Here is an 18,777-nt window from a genome sequence, read left to right as displayed (position 1 = left end):
AAATACTGATGGGATACAAATACTGATGGGATACAAATACTGATGGGATACAAATACTGATGGGATACAAATATTGATGGGATACAAATACTGATGGGATAAAAATACTGATGGGATAAAAATACTGATGGGATAAAAATACTGATGGATACAAATACTGATGGGATACAAATACTGATGGGATACAAATACTGATGGGATACAAATATTGATGGGATACAAATACTGATGGGATAAAAATACTGATGGGATAAAAATACTGATGGGATAAAAATACTGATGGATACAAATACTGATGGGATACAAATACTGATGGGATACAAATATTGATGGGATACAAATACTGATGGGATAAAAATACTGATGGGATAAAAATACTGATGGGATAAAAATACTGATGGATACAAATACTGATGGGATACAAATACTGATGGGATACAAATATTGATGGGATACAAATACTGATAGGATACAAATACTGATGCGATACAAATACTGATGGGATACAAATACTGATGGGATACAAAGACTGATGGGATACAAATATTGATGGGATACAAATACTGATGGGATAAAAATACTGATGGGATAAAAATACTGATGGGATACAAATACTGATGGGATACAAATACTGATGGGATACAAATACTGATGGGATACAAATACTGATGGGATACAAATACTGATGGGATACAAATACTGATGGGATACAAATACTGATGGGATACAAATACTGATGGGATACAAATACTGATGAGATACAAATACTGATGAGATACAAATACTGATGGGATACAAATATTGATGGGATACAAATACTGATGGGATACAAATATTGATGGGATACAAATACTGATGGGATAAAAATACTGATGGGATAAAAATACTGATGGGATAAAAATACTGATGGATACAAATACTGATGGGATACAAATACTGATGGGATACAAATATTGATGGGATACAAATACTGATAGGATACAAATACTGATGCGATACAAATACTGATGGGATACAAATACTGATGGGATACAAATATTGATGGGATACAAATACTGATAGGATACAAATACTGATGCGATACAAATACTGATGGGATACAAATACTGATGGGATACAAAGACTGATGGGATACAAAGACTGATGGGATACAAATATTGATGGGATACAAATACTGATGGGATAAAAATACTGATGGGATAAAAATACTGATGGGATACAAATACTGATGGGATACAAATACTGATGGGATACAAATACTGATGGGATACAAATACTGATGGGATACAAATACTGATGGGATACAAATACTGATGGGATACAAATACTGATGGGATACAAATACTGATGGGATACAAATACTGATGGGATACAAATATTGATGGGATACAAATACTGATGGGATAAAAATACTGATGGGATAAAAATACTGATGGGATAAAAATACTGATGGATACAAATACTGATGGGATAAAAATACTGATGGGATAAAAATACTGATGGATACAAATACTGATGGGATACAAATACTGATGGGATACAAATATTGATGGGATACAAATACTGATAGGATACAAATACTGATGCGATACAAATACTGATGGGATACAAATACTGATGGGATACAAAGACTGATGGGATACAAAGACTGATGGGATACAAATATTGATGGGATACAAATACTGATGGGATAAAAATACTGATGGGATAAAAATACTGATGGGATACAAATACTGATGGGATACAAATACTGATGGGATACAAATACTGATGGGATACAAATACTGATGGGATACAAATACTGATGGGATACAAATACTGATGGGATACAAATACTGATGGGATACAAATACTGATGGGATACAAATACTGATGGGATACAAATACTGATGGGATACAAATATTGATGGGATACAAATACTGATGGGATAAAAATACTGATGGGATAAAAATACTGATGGGATAAAAATACTGATGGATACAAATACTGATGGGATACAAATACTGATGGGATACAAATATTGATGGGATACAAATACTGATAGGATACAAATACTGATGCGATACAAATACTGATGGGATACAAATACTGATGGGATACAAAGACTGATGGGATACAAAGACTGATGGGATACAAATATTGATGGGATACAAATACTGATGGGATAAAAATACTGATGGGATAAAAATACTGATGGGATAAAAATACTGATGGATACAAATACTGATGGGATACAAATATTGATGGGATACAAATACTGATAGGATACAAATACTGATGCGATACAAATACTGATGGGATACAAATACTGATGGGATACAAAGACTGATGGGATACAAAGACTGATGGGATACAAATATTGATGGGATACAAATACTGATGGGATAAAAATACTGATGGGATACAAATACTGATGGGATACAAATACTGATGGGATACAAATACTGATGGGATACAAATACTGATGGGATACAAATATTGATGGGATACAAATACTGATGGGATAAAAATACTGATGGGATAAAAATACTGATGGGATAAAAATACTGATGGATACAAATACTGATGGGATACAAATACTGATGGGATACAAATATTGATGGGATACAAATACTGATGGGATACAAATACTGATGGATACAAATACTGATGGGATACAAATATTGATGGGATACAAATACTGATAGGATACAAATACTGATGCGATACAAATACTGATGGGATACAAATACTGATGGGATACAAAGACTGATGGGATACAAAGACTGATGGGATACAAATATTGATGGGATACAAATACTGATAGGATACAAATACTGATGCGATACAAATACTGATGGGATACAAATACTGATGGGATACAAAGACTGATGGGATACAAAGACTGATGGGATACAAATATTGATGGGATACAAATACTGATGGGATAAAAATACTGATGGGATAAAAATACTGATGGATACAAATACTGATGGGATACAAATACTGATGGGATACAAATATTGATGGGATACAAATACTGATAGGATACAAATACTGATGCGATACAAATACTGATGGGATACAAATACTGATGGGATACAAAGACTGATGGGATACAAAGACTGATGGGATACAAATATTGATGGGATACAAATACTGATGGGATAAAAATACTGATGGGATAAAAATACTGATGGGATACAAATACTGATGGGATACAAATATTGATGGGATACAAATACTGATAGGATACAAATACTGATGCGATACAAATACTGATGGGATACAAATACTGATGGGATACAAAGACTGATGGGATACAAATACTGATGGGATACAAATATTGATGGGATACAAATACTGATGGGATAAAAATACTGATGGGATAAAAATACTGATGGGATAAAAATACTGATGGATACAAATACTGATGGGATACAAATACTGATGGGATACAAATATTGATGGGATACAAATACTGATAGGATACAAATACTGATGCGATACAAATACTGATGGGATACAAATACTGATGGGATACAAAGACTGATGGGATACAAAGACTGATGGGATACAAATATTGATGGGATACAAATACTGATGGGATAAAAATACTGATGGGATAAAAATACTGATGGGATACAAATACTGATGGGATACAAATACTGATGGGATACAAATACTGATGGGATACAAATACTGATGGGATACAAATACTGATGGGATACAAATACTGATGGGATACAAATACTGATGGGATACAAATACTGATGGGATACAAATACTGATGGGATACAAATACTGATGGGATACAAATACTGATGGGATACAAATATTGATGGGATACAAATACTGATGGGATAAAAATACTGATGGGATAAAAATACTGATGGGATAAAAATACTGATGGATACAAATACTGATGGGATACAAATACTGATGGGATACAAATATTGATGGGATACAAATACTGATAGGATACAAATACTGATGCGATACAAATACTGATGGGATACAAATACTGATGGGATACAAAGACTGATGGGATACAAAGACTGATGGGATACAAATATTTATAGAATACAAATAATGATAGAATACAAATAATGATAGAATACAAATTCTGATGGGATACAGGTATTGAAAAAATATAAATACTGATGGATTACAAATACTGATGGGATACAAATACTGATGGAATACAAATACTGATGGAATACAAATACTGATGGAATACAAATACTGATGGGATACAAGTACTGATGGAATACAAATACTGATGGGATACAAATACTGATGGGATACAAATACTGATGGGATACAAATACTGATGGGATACAAAAACTGATGGGATACAAATACTGATGGGATACAAATACTGATGGGATACAAATACTGATGGAATACAAATACTGATGGAATACAAATACTGATGGAATACAAATACTGATGGAATACAAATACTGATGGGATACAAATACTGATGGGATACAAATACTGATGGGATACAGATATTGAAAAAATACAAATACTCATGGATTATTGGGATACAGGTATTGAAAAAATACAAATACTCATGGATTACAAAAACTGATGGGATACAAAAACTGATGGGATACAAATACTGACGAGATACAAATACTGACGGGATACAAATACTGATGGAATACAAATACTGATGGATTACAAGTACTGATGGATTACAAATACTGATGGGATACAGGTATTGAAAAAATACAAATACTGATGGATTACAAAAACTGATGGGATACAAATACTGATGAGATACAAATACTGATGGGATACAAATACTGATGGGATACAAATACTGATGGATTACAAATACTGATGGATTACAAGTACTGATGGGATACAGGTATTGAAAAAATACAAATACTGATGGATTACAAGTACTGATGGAATACAGGTATTGAAAAAATACAAATACTGATGGGATACAAATATTTATAGAATACAAATAATAATAATAGAATACAAATACTGATGGGATACAAATACTGATAGGATACAAATATTGATGGGATACAAATACTGATGGGATACAAATATTTATAGAATACAAATACTGATGGGATACAAATATTTATAGAATACAAATACTGATGGGATATAAATAATGATGGAATACAAATACTGATTGGATATAAATACTGATGGAATACAAATACTGATAGGATACAAGTATTGATGGGTTACAAGTAATTATAGGATACAAAAACTACAGGGATATAAATACTGATGGAATACAAATACTGATGGAATACAAATAATGATAGAATTAAAATACTGCTGAGATACAAATACTGCTGGGATACAAATACTGATGGGATACAAATACTGATGGATTACAAGTACTGATGGAATACAAGTACTGATGGGATACAGGTATTGAAAAAATACAAATACTGATGGATTACAAATACTGATGAGATACAAATACTGATGAGATACAAATACTGATGGATACAAATACTGATGGGATACAAATACTGATGGGATACAAATACTGATAAGATACAAATACTGATGAGATACAAATACTGATGGATTACAAGTACTGATTAGATACAAATACTGATGGGATACAGGTATTGAAAAAATACAAATACTGATAGGATACAAATACTGATGGGATAAAAATACTGATGGGATACAAATATTTATAGAATACAAATGATAGAATACAAATACTGATGGGATACAAATATTTATAGAATACAAATAATGATAGAATACAAATACTGATGGGTTACAAGTAATTATAGGATACAAGTACTGATGGGATACAAATATTTATAGAATACAAATACTGATGGGATACAAATACTGATGGAATACAAATACTGATGGGATGCAAATACTGATGGAATGCAAATACTGATAGGATGCAAATACTGATGGGATATAAATAATGATGGAATACAAATACTGATGGGATACAAATACCGATGGGATATAAATACTAATGGAATACAAATAATGATAGAATAAAAATACTGATGGGATACAAATACTGATGGGATACAAATACTGATGGGATACAAATACTGATGGGATACAAATACTGATGGGATACAAATACTGATGGGATACAAATACTGATGGGATACAAATAAAGATGGGATACAAGTACTGATGGGATACAAGTACTGATGGGATACAAATACTGGTGGGATACAAATACTGGTGGGATACAAATACTGATGTGATACAAATACTGATGGGATACAAATACTGATGGGATACAAATATTGATGGGATACAAATATTGATGGGATACAAATACTGATGGGATAAAAATACTGATGGAATACAAATACTGATGGGATACAAATACTGATGAGAGACAAATACTGATGGGATACAAAGACTGATGGGATACAAAGACTGATGGGATACAAAGACTGATGGGATACAAAGACTGATGGGATACAAATATTTATAGAATACAAATAATGATAGAATACAAATTCTGATGGGATACAGGTATTGAAAAAATATAAATACTGATGGAATACAAATACTGATGGAATACAAATACTGATGGGATACAAGTACTGATGGAATACAAATACTGATGGGATACAGGTATTGAAAAAATACAAATACTGATAGGATACAAATACTGATGGGATACAAATACTGATGGGATACAAATACTAATGGGATACAAATACTGATGGGATACAGATACTGATGGGATACAAATACTGATGGGATACAAATACTGATGGGATACAAATACTGATGGGATACAAATATTTATAGAAATACAGTGTTCTCCCCAGGATGTAAACAGCGTGGCGGTCCCGCCACAGTGCTTCGATTTGCCGCCACACCGGTCTGACACCGCCACGGTGATTAGCAAGACCGCCACAGTGCTTCTTTTCATTGGGGGATCTCGTCACGCTGGTCGGCCTGACCGGCACTCATAATTAGCGACCACCGCGGAAACGCTTCCGACCATTGTCATATTGTTATTATACTTACGTACCGACCGACACGCATCCTGCCAGTCGTGGATAATAACTTGTCAAGATTAGACATAGTCGCGTGATGTGGTAGCGGCTTTGAACAATACAAGTCAATTTTGTAAAATTAGCACCTCTTTCTTTGTAAGTAAATACTTTCTGACGATAGACGCAGTCTTTAGTTTGAAAGCTAAAATTCTTTCAAAATCAATTCCACCCGATATAACATGGGCAAATCGGAGTTCACGATCAGTTTTACGCTACTCAAGAAAAAAACAACGTGTTTATTGCATTATTGGGTAAAATACATTTGAACTGTTATCATCGTGAATTATGTAAAAACTCTTCTTTCAATACTTTTTTTACCTTTTAAAAATTTCTAAAAACCTCTTTCGAAAACTATCATGCAGTTTTCATCTGAAATTCATACCAACACATCGTGCTACGACATCGCTTTACTTCCACAATGTAATTTTTATGATCACGATCATTCGGAAAACTTCGGGTTCTACCGGCAATACCATGCGGCATTTTGATTGGTAAATGGCGTTTTTGACCTACCGGGTCAAAGGACACATGCCGGTCAACTAATGCGTCATAACTATCATGGCGGGTCTGTGTTTTCACCGAAGTGATCGAGTGATCAAAAATAATTTCTCCCGATAAAACTAGCTCAAATTTTACGTTTTTTCATAAAAAAAAAGAAGTCTTTAATTTTTGCATGGCATCATGACCGAGTAAGAGGAATTATTGGTCTAACCGGTGTAAAACATCGCGAAGTAAGTTATGTCACGTCGTAACTTTGATCATTTGGAAGTGTTATTTGTTCGTTTATTAACTGTAAATGTAAACGTTAGGAGCTGATGGTCGGAATAATAACCAACAATCCGCCAAATAACTACATGATCGATTTTTTGAAGGAGAATTTTGTAGTAAATAAGATCATGAAAGTGGTGAACATAATCCTGGCTCAAACGTTTCAAATGAGTTTCATTTAACCTTTTACAATTTATTTGTTTCTTTTTAGTCTGCAGCATTTGCATTTCGAGAATGTTTCATTTTTAAATTCAAACTCTTCTAAATTGTGAAACGTAATATTTTGACTCAAAAAAAATTTTTTCCCTGTGACGGAGCTCATTAATATTACAAAAGTGCCCAAAATAAAAGTGTTTATAACTGTGTGAAGCAAATAAATATTTCCCACTTTGTTTTTAAAAATATATGTTGTTTATTGTGTGGGTGTAAATGTGCTTTGGTCAATTCCCATTATTATGTAAATGATATGCAAATGATATGCAAATTAGGCCGCCACAGCAGTTTAAATTCCTGGGGAGAACACTGCAGAATACAAATAATGATAGAATACAAATACTGATGGGATACAAATACTGATAGGATACAAATATTTATAGAATACAAATAATGATAGAATACAAATACTGATGGGATACAAATACTGATGGGATACAAATACTGATGGGATACAAATACTGATGGGATACAAATATTTATGGAATACAAATAATGATAGAATACAAATACTGATGGGATACAAATACTGATGGAATACAAATAATGATGGAATACAAATACTGATGGGATATAAATACTGATGGAATACAAATAATGATAGACTAAAAATACTGATGGGATACAAATACTGATAGGATACAACTACTGATGGGATACAAATAAAGATGGGATACAAATACTGATGGGATACAAATACTGATGGGACAAAAATACTGATGGGACAAAAATACTGATGGGATACAAATACTGATAGGATACAAATACTGATGGGATACAAATATTGAAAAGGTACAAATACTGATGGGATACAAATACTGATGGGATACAAATACTGATAGAATACAAGTACTGATGGGATACAAATACTGATGGGATACAAATACTGATGGGATACAAATATTTATGGAATACAAATAATGATAGAATACAAATACTGATGGGGATACAAATACTGATAGGATACAAATATTGATGGATACAAAAACTGATGGGATATAAATACTGATGGAATACAAATAATGATGGAATACAAATACTGATGGGATATAAATACTGATGGAATACAAATAATGATAGACTAAAAATACTGATGGGATACAAATACTGATAGGATACAACTACTGATGGGATACAAATAAAGATGGGATACAAATACTGATGGGACAAAAATACTGATGGGATACAAATACTGATGGGATACAAATACTGATAGGATACAAATACTGATAGGATACAAATATTGAAAAGGTACAAATACTGATGGGATACAAATATTGATAGAATACAAGTACTGATGGGATACAAGTACTGATGGGATACAAATATTGAAAAGGTACAAATACTGATGGGATACAAATACTGATGGGATACAAATACTGATGAGATACAAATACTGATGAGATACAAATACTGATGAGATACAAATACTGATGGGATACAAATACTGATGGATTACAAGTACTGATGGAATACAAATACTGATGGGATACAGGTATTGAAAAAATACAAATACTGATGGATTACAAGTACTGATGGGATACAAGTACTGATGGGATACAAATACTGATGGGATACAAATACTGATGGGATACAAATACTGATGGAATACAAATACTGATGGAATACAAATACTGATGGGATACAAATATTGAAAAGGTACAAATACTGATAAGATACAAATATTGATGGGATACAAATATTGAAAAGGTACAAATACTGATAGAAGACAAATACTGATAGGATAAAAATACTGATGGGATACAAATACTGATGGGATACAAATACTGATGGGATACAAATACTGATGGGATACAAAAACTGATGGGATACAAACACTGATGGGATACAAATACTGGTGGGATACAAGTACTGGTGGGATACAAGTACTGGTGGGATACAAATACTGATAGGATACAAATACTGATGAGATACAAATACTGATGGGATACAAATACTGATGGGATACAAATACTGATGGGATACAAATACTGATGGGATACAAATACTGATGGGATACAAATACTGATGGGATACAAATACTGATGGGATACAAATACTGACGGGATACAAATACTGATGGGATACAATACTGATGGGATACAAGTACTGACAGGATACAAATACTGATGGGATACAAATAATGATAGAATACAAGTACTGATAGGATACAAGTATTTATTTATACAAGAATAATAAAATACAGAATATAAGTATTGATTGATTGAATACAAATACTGTAGAATATATGTATTGGTATGATACATTAGAATAAACATACTGTGAAGTGCAGATACTGTATACAAATACTACAAACATGAATGCACAATATTACACCCACCCTAACTCAGTTTACTTGATGTATTGATAACACCCAATGAATGACGGATGGATACAGTAAACCAGCGAGCGGCCTAAGTTTCATCTGTGCTTTTGGAGAATGTTATAACAATGGATACAAAAAATAAGGCTGGTTTTACCAAAACGAATATGATTATCCAACTGGGTGCACAGTGTAAATACATGGAAATTAAAAACAGACCCCATCCCCTGGCCACATCCTTATCAGGCAAACCTGATATTGGACCCAAAAGCAAGCAAATCTATACCCCATTCTAGACCAAACAGCAAGATGTACCTACACTTTATACAATATTTTTTTAAATTATGCTAATTTATTCATGATGCCTCAGTTTCTGCGCTCATGAATATTCATTAATTTGTGGGTCAATACATTCTAAAAGGGGTCATATATTATTTTGGGGGGCCAAGTGTTAGAAAAGGGGACAAAGCAATCTATAGGGATTCAATACAAAAGAAGGGACCCAATTTTTAGAGCAGCAATGATCCTTGTATCTGGTGTGCATGTGACTTGCAACTGTTAACCCTGTTCGTACTTCAAGATACACTACATATTTCAATTATTGAGTCACAATTGTCAACAATACTGCCAATTTGATGTTTGCCATTTGGGTTGACCATAACTGACCAAACCCTAACCCTAATGGCAAGACACATTCCTATTAATAATTGCAGCTGTGATACTCCCTTGTGCTGGTAAGTTGGAATGATGTTAAATGAATAAACAAGTCACGTTTAATTTGATTAAACAATTAAAACTTGAGAGAACAAATGTGTCATCAAATATTCAATACTTATTTTGGTGTAAACAACTCTCGTTTGGTTTTTTCCCACCATTACAAGTTGTTAAATTGGGAGAACAAATGTCTCAACAAATATTTTATACTTATTTTGGTGTAAACAAGTCGTGTTTAAATAATTTCTACCATTACAAGCTGTTAAATTGAGAGAACAAATGTGTGGACAAATATTTTATACTTATTTTGGTGTAAACAAGTCGTGTTTAAATAATTTCTACCATTACAAGCTGTTAAATTGAGAGAACAAATGTGTGGACAAATATTTTATACTTATTTTGGTGTAAACAACTCTTGTTTAATTATGTTACATCATTACAAGTTGTTAAATTGAGAGAAAAAATGTGTGGACAAATATTTGATACTTATTTTGGTGTAAACAACTCGTGTTTAATTTTTTTCCGCAATTAAAACTTGTTAAATTGAGAGAATAAATGTGTAGACAAATATTAGTAATGTATTTGTGAGTAAATACCTGTTAATTAATTTCCGCCTCTACAAGGTTGTCAATTTGAGAGAATAAATGTGTTGACATACTGTAGGATACTTTATTTTCGCTTGGAATTTATTTTCGCTATTTTCGCTGAAGGGATGATTCCGTGAAAATAAAATCCAGCGAATATACTTTTTTTCCTATATTTCACATTAAACTCATCAAAAATCAGTGAAAATAAATTCCAAGCAAAACGCCCAAAAAAGCCTTTTCAGCGAAAATTAATTCCAGCGAAAATAAAGTATTCCACAGTATATTTGATAGTTCTATAGGTGTAAAGAACTCGTGTTTGATCACTTCCAGCATTGCAAGTGAACTCACCAATTCGTGTGTATTACGGCTTCTGGAATTGTGTCCAAAGAATTACGATCCCATAGGGCGGCACGTCCCCATAATATTATTTGCATTATTAAAGTGACGACACCACCCGTCCGCCCCCCTCCCCCGTGTAGGCCTCAGGCCTGGTTGGTCATGTTTCTTATTTGTAAACAATAACCGCGTTTACTTGTTGATAATTCTCTAAGACAAGCCTAGGTCACAAACTGGTCAAAATCCCCCAAACATTGCCAGCAACCAATCACAGACTAGCTTAAACAATAGCTTTCCCTGACGATAATACTTAATGTGCAAGTACCTACAAGTAAACTGTAAAGCCACAAACTTGGCATGTTTACTTGAACTGGGAAGATATCCACTTATCATCTCAAGCATCAACCGTATGATTAATTACTGGCTGAAAATAAAACATATGGATGAAAACACTCTGATCTCTGAGGCCTACAAACTTGGCACCAATTTGGACAAAGAAAACGTCAGTAATTGGACCACAGGCATAAAAAAATTACTGAACCTTTTAGAAATTAGTGATGTTTGCGAAAAAAACTGTATTATCCCATTAGCTACAAAAAAACTAAAAAATATGTTTGAGAAACACTGCACAGAAACAATGCATAATGACAATAAAGGCACTAATCACAAAAATAAACTTCGTACCTACAGACAGCTGAAAACTGATTTTGCACTTGAAAAATACCTTGAAATTATTAAAAACCCCATCCACAGATCATCTATGACTAAACTGAGGATAAGTGCCCACATACTTCAGATTGAAGTTGGGCGATATCACAACATAGATATCTCAAATAGAACATGCTCTGTCTGTGACTCCAATGAAATTGAAGATGAAGAACACTTTCTCTTCAATTGTAACCTGTACAAATTTGAAAGAGATGCTTTGTTTGAAAACGTAAACTTATCCGGTAATCTGAAAGCACTTCCCAATAACAAAAATTCTGAAACCGTCCAAGCAATTGCCAAGTTTATCAGCGACTGTTTCACTAAAAGAGAGAATTTCATGAAAAGCAATTTACCAGCTGCCTCAAAATAACACCAAAAAATATTTATATAATAATACTTTCACAGTATTACTATTTATTTCTTTTTTATTATTATTATTATTATTATTATTATTACTTATGTATTTTATTGTTCCTTATATCCTTATTGTATTCTAATCTAGATCCCAGAAGGGATACGATATCAATAAAGGTTGTTACATACAACATGTACATACTTAGCAACGTTATCCCCCCCCCCGCGCTAACTTGAAAAATCTGTTGTTTTTGACTCGTTTCCGGTCCGTCTTAGAGAATACTAGCCCTGAGTACAGTCCTGTAGGTTGGCCTCCTTCCGTTGATCATTCGACCGAGGATTCGACACCCGCCTACAAATTTATGGCGGAGAACCGTTCTGCAGTTTTCATGATTGTAACCAGCTAAAACATCTATCGACTAATCTAGCGATCACAAATACCTTTTTTGTGGCCGAAAAATGAACCTACAGCACTGGAACGTTGGCGAAAGCAAGTTTTACGCAACAAAACAACGTTTTGTTTATGAATGCGTCAAGAACAAGATGGCGGCGTATATTTTCGGTTGACGTTGGAAAATGTCGATTTGATCGACCCTAGTGGGAAATCTTATGTAATTTCGCTTCCAGTTAAGGTATTTAGAATAGTTAGACGTATCGACCTGCTTATTTTTTAACTGCAAAGCTGAATGCCTCTTAAATCGCCCGATACACTCTTTCACGATAGTGTCGAATCCCCGGTCTATGCGACTTCTCAGGACTGTGGGGGCCGAATGATCAACGGAAGGAGGCCAACCTACAGGACTGTACTCAGGGCTAAGAGAATACCCGAGTTGTCAAAAGAAGAACCTAATGTAAGAGCGCTCGATCACCTACCTCTTAAAAGGCAACTTGTGAAATTGTGGCGGAGTCACCGGTTTTCATCTACACGGAGGAATTACATAACCCCCTATAATAGAAGAGAGACAACGGGTACTATTACTGGAAGAGAGTGATCCGCGCAGCCTGTACCCAAAAGATCGGCGTTGGGTTAGCTTTAGACAAAAAAAATTGCGCTGTACGCCTTAATATGACAACAATTTTGCTGAAATTGCAAAAATTGATAAAAATGAGTGTCAAACAGATAGTACAGACCTTGAAATTGCCGCCAAAACAGCAGCGCCGGGTGAGGTCGTTGCACATGCGCAGTGAAGTTCTTGAATTGTGGACGTATTGCCTTCTGCCACTAATTCGCCTATCAGCGTCATGGTTGTTCAATGGACTTGTTAGTACGTCCATGCATGGAGGTAAAAAGCACAGTCACTTGGGGGCTGAAAATCAATAAATACTAATTTTCAAAAAAAATCATCCGCTATACGTATATAAATAATCAAGTTGTGAAACACGGCACCGAGTAAATCGACACCCTGTCGGTTTCAAAAGTGCGCATACTCATTTTCAGCCAATCAGGCTTGCCGTAACAGCGAGTATTTCCTTGATTTGCCCAGAACTCTGTGCGAATCCCCCTTGATTCTGGCTGCTGACCATTTTCGTTCATGAAATCGTCGGATATCATCAGAAAACGTGGGATTTGTGCAGTTTTGAATAAAACCAAGTTAGCGATTATGAACAATGGTTATTATTTATATTAACGCAACACCTGATCCCCTCTAAAATTGTTGTTTCGCATTTTAAGGTAAGAAATCGAAATTTGAAACCGACAGGGTGTCGATTTACTAGGTGCCGTGTTTCACAATTTGTTTATTTATATACGTATGGCGGATGATTTTTTTTTTGAAAATTAGTATTTATTGATTTTCAGCCCCCAAGTGACTGTGGTAAAAAAGCTTATTACCTGCATGGTTGTTCTTAGCGTATGGGTTTTGAAACGCGGTGTAAAAGGGCGAATTTCAACTGAGGGGGCGGCACGAAATATTGCATGGAGTGAGATCTGCTCACCCACTGGCATCCCTCACCATGGTCGCGCATTTTTTTAGCCCCCACCACCCCTCCCGGTGTCGCCGCCACTCTCCAATGTATGTTTTTCGGCTGTTAGAATTGCGTGTAGCTTTGCTTATTAACTAGTACCGGTGACCAGTTGAACTGGACAACTCATGTATCGACACTTCCAAAGTGACTGCGTATTGAAAGAAAAAAATAGCCTGACAAATCTGTGTGTTTTGTTATACCATATACCTTCCGTCGTATTTAGTTTAGTGGATTCTCACCTCTGTGCATTGTTATATATCCTATATATAAAATATGTTTTTTTGAAATTCAGTCCCTGGCTATTATCGCCGATGTTTCGTCGCCGAAGTTATTTACATCGTCAAATTATTTGGTTCCCCGAGCGTCTTTATTAAATAAGATATCTAACCGCTAGACCGAATTAATAATATTAATTATTATCAAAAAATCATAGACGATTTGGCGAAATTCGGTTATTTTTAGCATCGACGTATTTTCGTCGGAAACGCAAAGAAATTGCCAAGCCATTTTATAGAATAGTGAACACAAATTTTCGGATATATTATCAGGGGGTAATTCTTCTCCTCGGGGGGGGGGGTCTCCACACGTGTCAGGGGGGAATCTCGTTTCGTCTCTATATCTCGTCCCCTCGAGGTATGGGATCGGGAAAGTCACTTATACTTTACAGTCAAATAAGACACACACAGCGAAATACGTTTCAGCTCTCGTCTTAGTCGGTCTGTGGAGCACTCTATAAGACACGGCGCCCAAGGGAAAAAATCCCCAAGACTATCGCAAGGCTGACCCAAGACTAGCCCAAGACTGGACTGCCTCAAGGCTCGCCCCAGGACTGGACTCGACTACGTCTATCGTGCTGTGCTCCCCAAGACCAACTAAAACAACTTTATTCATTTTCAAAACTCTAACCAATTACAAAACAGTAAAAAAGACTCTAGGGCGTAACCTTCAATCATAAAGCCAATCACACTAAGTACTGAATACGTCATATCTTTGATTAATCGTTCACTACATTAATAACTACGAATACCAACTGTCAGAATCAATAGTCAGAATAGCAACGGTTATCTCGTAATTAGTTCCAAACCACTGAGCCAAGTTCCGTCCAAAACTTCAAATAGGTCTAAACGATGACAGACATAACACAGCAATATTAATTCAGCTAATAATCAGCTAATTTAAGTCGATTAACAGATACGCGAAAACAAATTCATGACAATATTACTGACCGCGAAAGACGCCCATCGCGAACTGTCTTGTTCAATAAAAATAAACGTTCTGGGGGTAGCGTATAGAGTGGGCGGACGTTTCGGCTCTGACTTTTCGGCCAAGAGTTTCGACCAGGGCGGACGTTTCGGCCGAAGTAGAGTTCAATGGCAAGGTGATCTTACAAACGTAATAGGCTATATATTAAATATTTCTGTAAATAACTGTATGTCCACATCATAAAATAACTATGTTTTAAATATTTAATAGCATTTTTGAACAATTTCACTTTCAGGGGCGGATCTTGCAAAACGTATTGGGGGGTCGTCCATGCCTATAGGTCGAAGACACGGGACCGTGCGATTCGGACGATGCTATGCGTAATCCAGATGCATTTTCACGCGTTTGGGGGTCCGCCACTGATAGTTTCTAGTATAAAAATGACCGAAGAACAAATATTTAAGAACTTCAATTCTCAACACACGAAACACACCACACATATACAGGAAATGCAGTTATGAGGTATAACTTTTGTTATATTTTTTTTTTTTGCTGTCAACTATGGTGCTCTTTTCGATAGTCGAATCTTAGTGCCTGGTGTGTATTTTCTAATAACTTGTTTCGCCGATTTTTCATTATCATCGTAACCACCATGTAAATCATATAAGACATTTAAATACATGTACTTGCATTTTTACCTAAATTAAAACCAAATAAATATATACAATCAAAAAACAATGGATATCTAAATGCCCATGAAAAATGGCACGTCACTCAATGTGTTTCGTCAACTCTCCAAACAATCACCATTTTCCACTCCAGAATAAACCTATAATGCCAACACTTGGCATTGTTATAAAATAACTGATATCAACACATATAACGATCGATGTGAATGAAAGAAATGAAAGAAATTATTACGTCCTCTTACGCCCATTGCGTAATATATTAAGAATGGTAAAACGTGGTAAAACATTGCTTTCTTATATGTTACCACCACTGTTTACTTGATCAGATTAGCAAAATTACTTGTAACGCTAATTTCAAATACTGAAGATCGTTTATTTTATAGAAGATAATCACGGGCCGAAACGTCCGCCCTGGTCGAAACTCTTGGCCTAAACACGGTTACTTCTCGTCGCCGTGGCCTAAATGTCCGGCATTCAGGTAAACACCGTAACCACGGTTACTATTTTTTTTAGTAACCGTGACCGTAACTGAGACCAGCATCTGATTTGCGTTTAATATAAACAGTGAGTTGTCAATCAAAGAGCAATGTAAACAAACTATCGGGACTTTTAATCACATACGAGTGCCTCGGTTCCCCATATTTTAAAATCATTTTTTTTTTAGTATGTTCCCGCATTGACAATGCTCCGAAATTTTAACACTACCTCGCCAAGACTGTCTGGGTAATAAAAAAGTAAAAAAAAAAAAAAAAAAAAAAAAAAAAACACTCCGAGTGCCCACGAACCTACATCTATACCCTAAAAAAATACGTATCGGGGTACTGTCAACGTCACGGTACGAGCATGGTACGAGTTACCAGTAAATGCAAATATGCCGTACTTGTAAGGTACGAGTTGCTAGTTAGAATTAAAACTAAATACATAAAAATACGCTGTACTTGCAATGTCCAAGCTATTAATTAGTAAATAAACAGAATTAAAAAGTAAATATGAATATGAATATATGTATATGTACACAGAGGCGACGGCACTGCAATTTTGCATGTGGCGAGACCTGCAGTGCTCAATTTTGAAATCCAGATCTTCTAAAACGCTATTTCCTGTATTGTGAGAGGCAAATGTTGCTAATATACAAGGGTTTCAGCTTGATTCGGCGACCCCCCCCCCCCGTGCCTCCGCCACTGGTATATGTATAATATTTGCTAAGAATAGAGAATAATTGATATCGTCACAAAATTAAAATATCTGACAGAAATTAACCCAATATACCTATATAACAAGTATCAATTGAGCTGGTAGTTTTCATGAAGTCATCAAAAAACACAGTTTGGAACAAAATGACCCAAAATATTCACAAATTCCGTAATTGTCATCTTCGATAGCAGCGGAGCTAAAAAGTTTGTTTTCTAGTCGCAAATACAAAACTTGTTATAATAAATAATATATAATTGTTATATACATTTTCAGTAAGTTTAAGAGCCAATCCTGATTAAACAAAAAAATATTAACAAAGTATTCGACATGTTTCTCACTGCTAAGTAAACGGTGTTTGACCGAGTATGTACATCAGCTTTATTTTATCAAAATTACTTACACAGACCATGATGAACTTTGTTTCGACATGTATAGTATATTTCTGTAACTTTTTATTAAACACATTGTGTTGCCATCAGATTTGTAATTGTCACTACAATACCTATTCTAAAAACTTGTCAAAAGATGGTTATTTTCTGTATCCATGCAAATTATACATGTCATGATCATGTTTATATTTTAGCTTATCCGCTAAATATTCCGACTTTACAATGACATGTACGCAATATTATCTACATTTGTCATATATGATTATCGTGATCAAATAATGACATGTATCAAACGGAGAGTAAACTCAAAA

At 34.7% G+C, this 18,777-nt stretch overlaps 1 protein-coding gene across 1 annotated transcript in view; it reads right to left on the bottom strand.

The window, feature by feature from the left end:
- Positions 1-14,239, bottom strand: part of LOC102809015 (uncharacterized) — a 30,651-nt gene extending 16,412 nt beyond the window's left edge. The window contains exons 1-2 of the mRNA XM_006822116.3: positions 14,158-14,239; positions 13,900-13,972 (exon numbers count right to left, since the gene is read on the bottom strand). The gene's annotated coding sequence lies outside the window, so the exon portion shown is untranslated. The remainder of the gene's footprint in view (positions 1-13,899; positions 13,973-14,157) is intronic.
- Positions 14,240-18,777: the final 4,538 nt, after the last annotated feature.

The sequence above is a fragment of the Saccoglossus kowalevskii genome, chromosome 3 (assembly GCF_978046115.1).
Source record: "Saccoglossus kowalevskii chromosome 3, keSacKowa6.1, whole genome shotgun sequence".
NCBI lineage: Eukaryota > Metazoa > Hemichordata > Enteropneusta > Harrimaniidae > Saccoglossus > Saccoglossus kowalevskii.
Note: the sequence above shows the minus strand (reverse complement) of the source record. Positions and strands in the feature narration are given on the sequence as shown.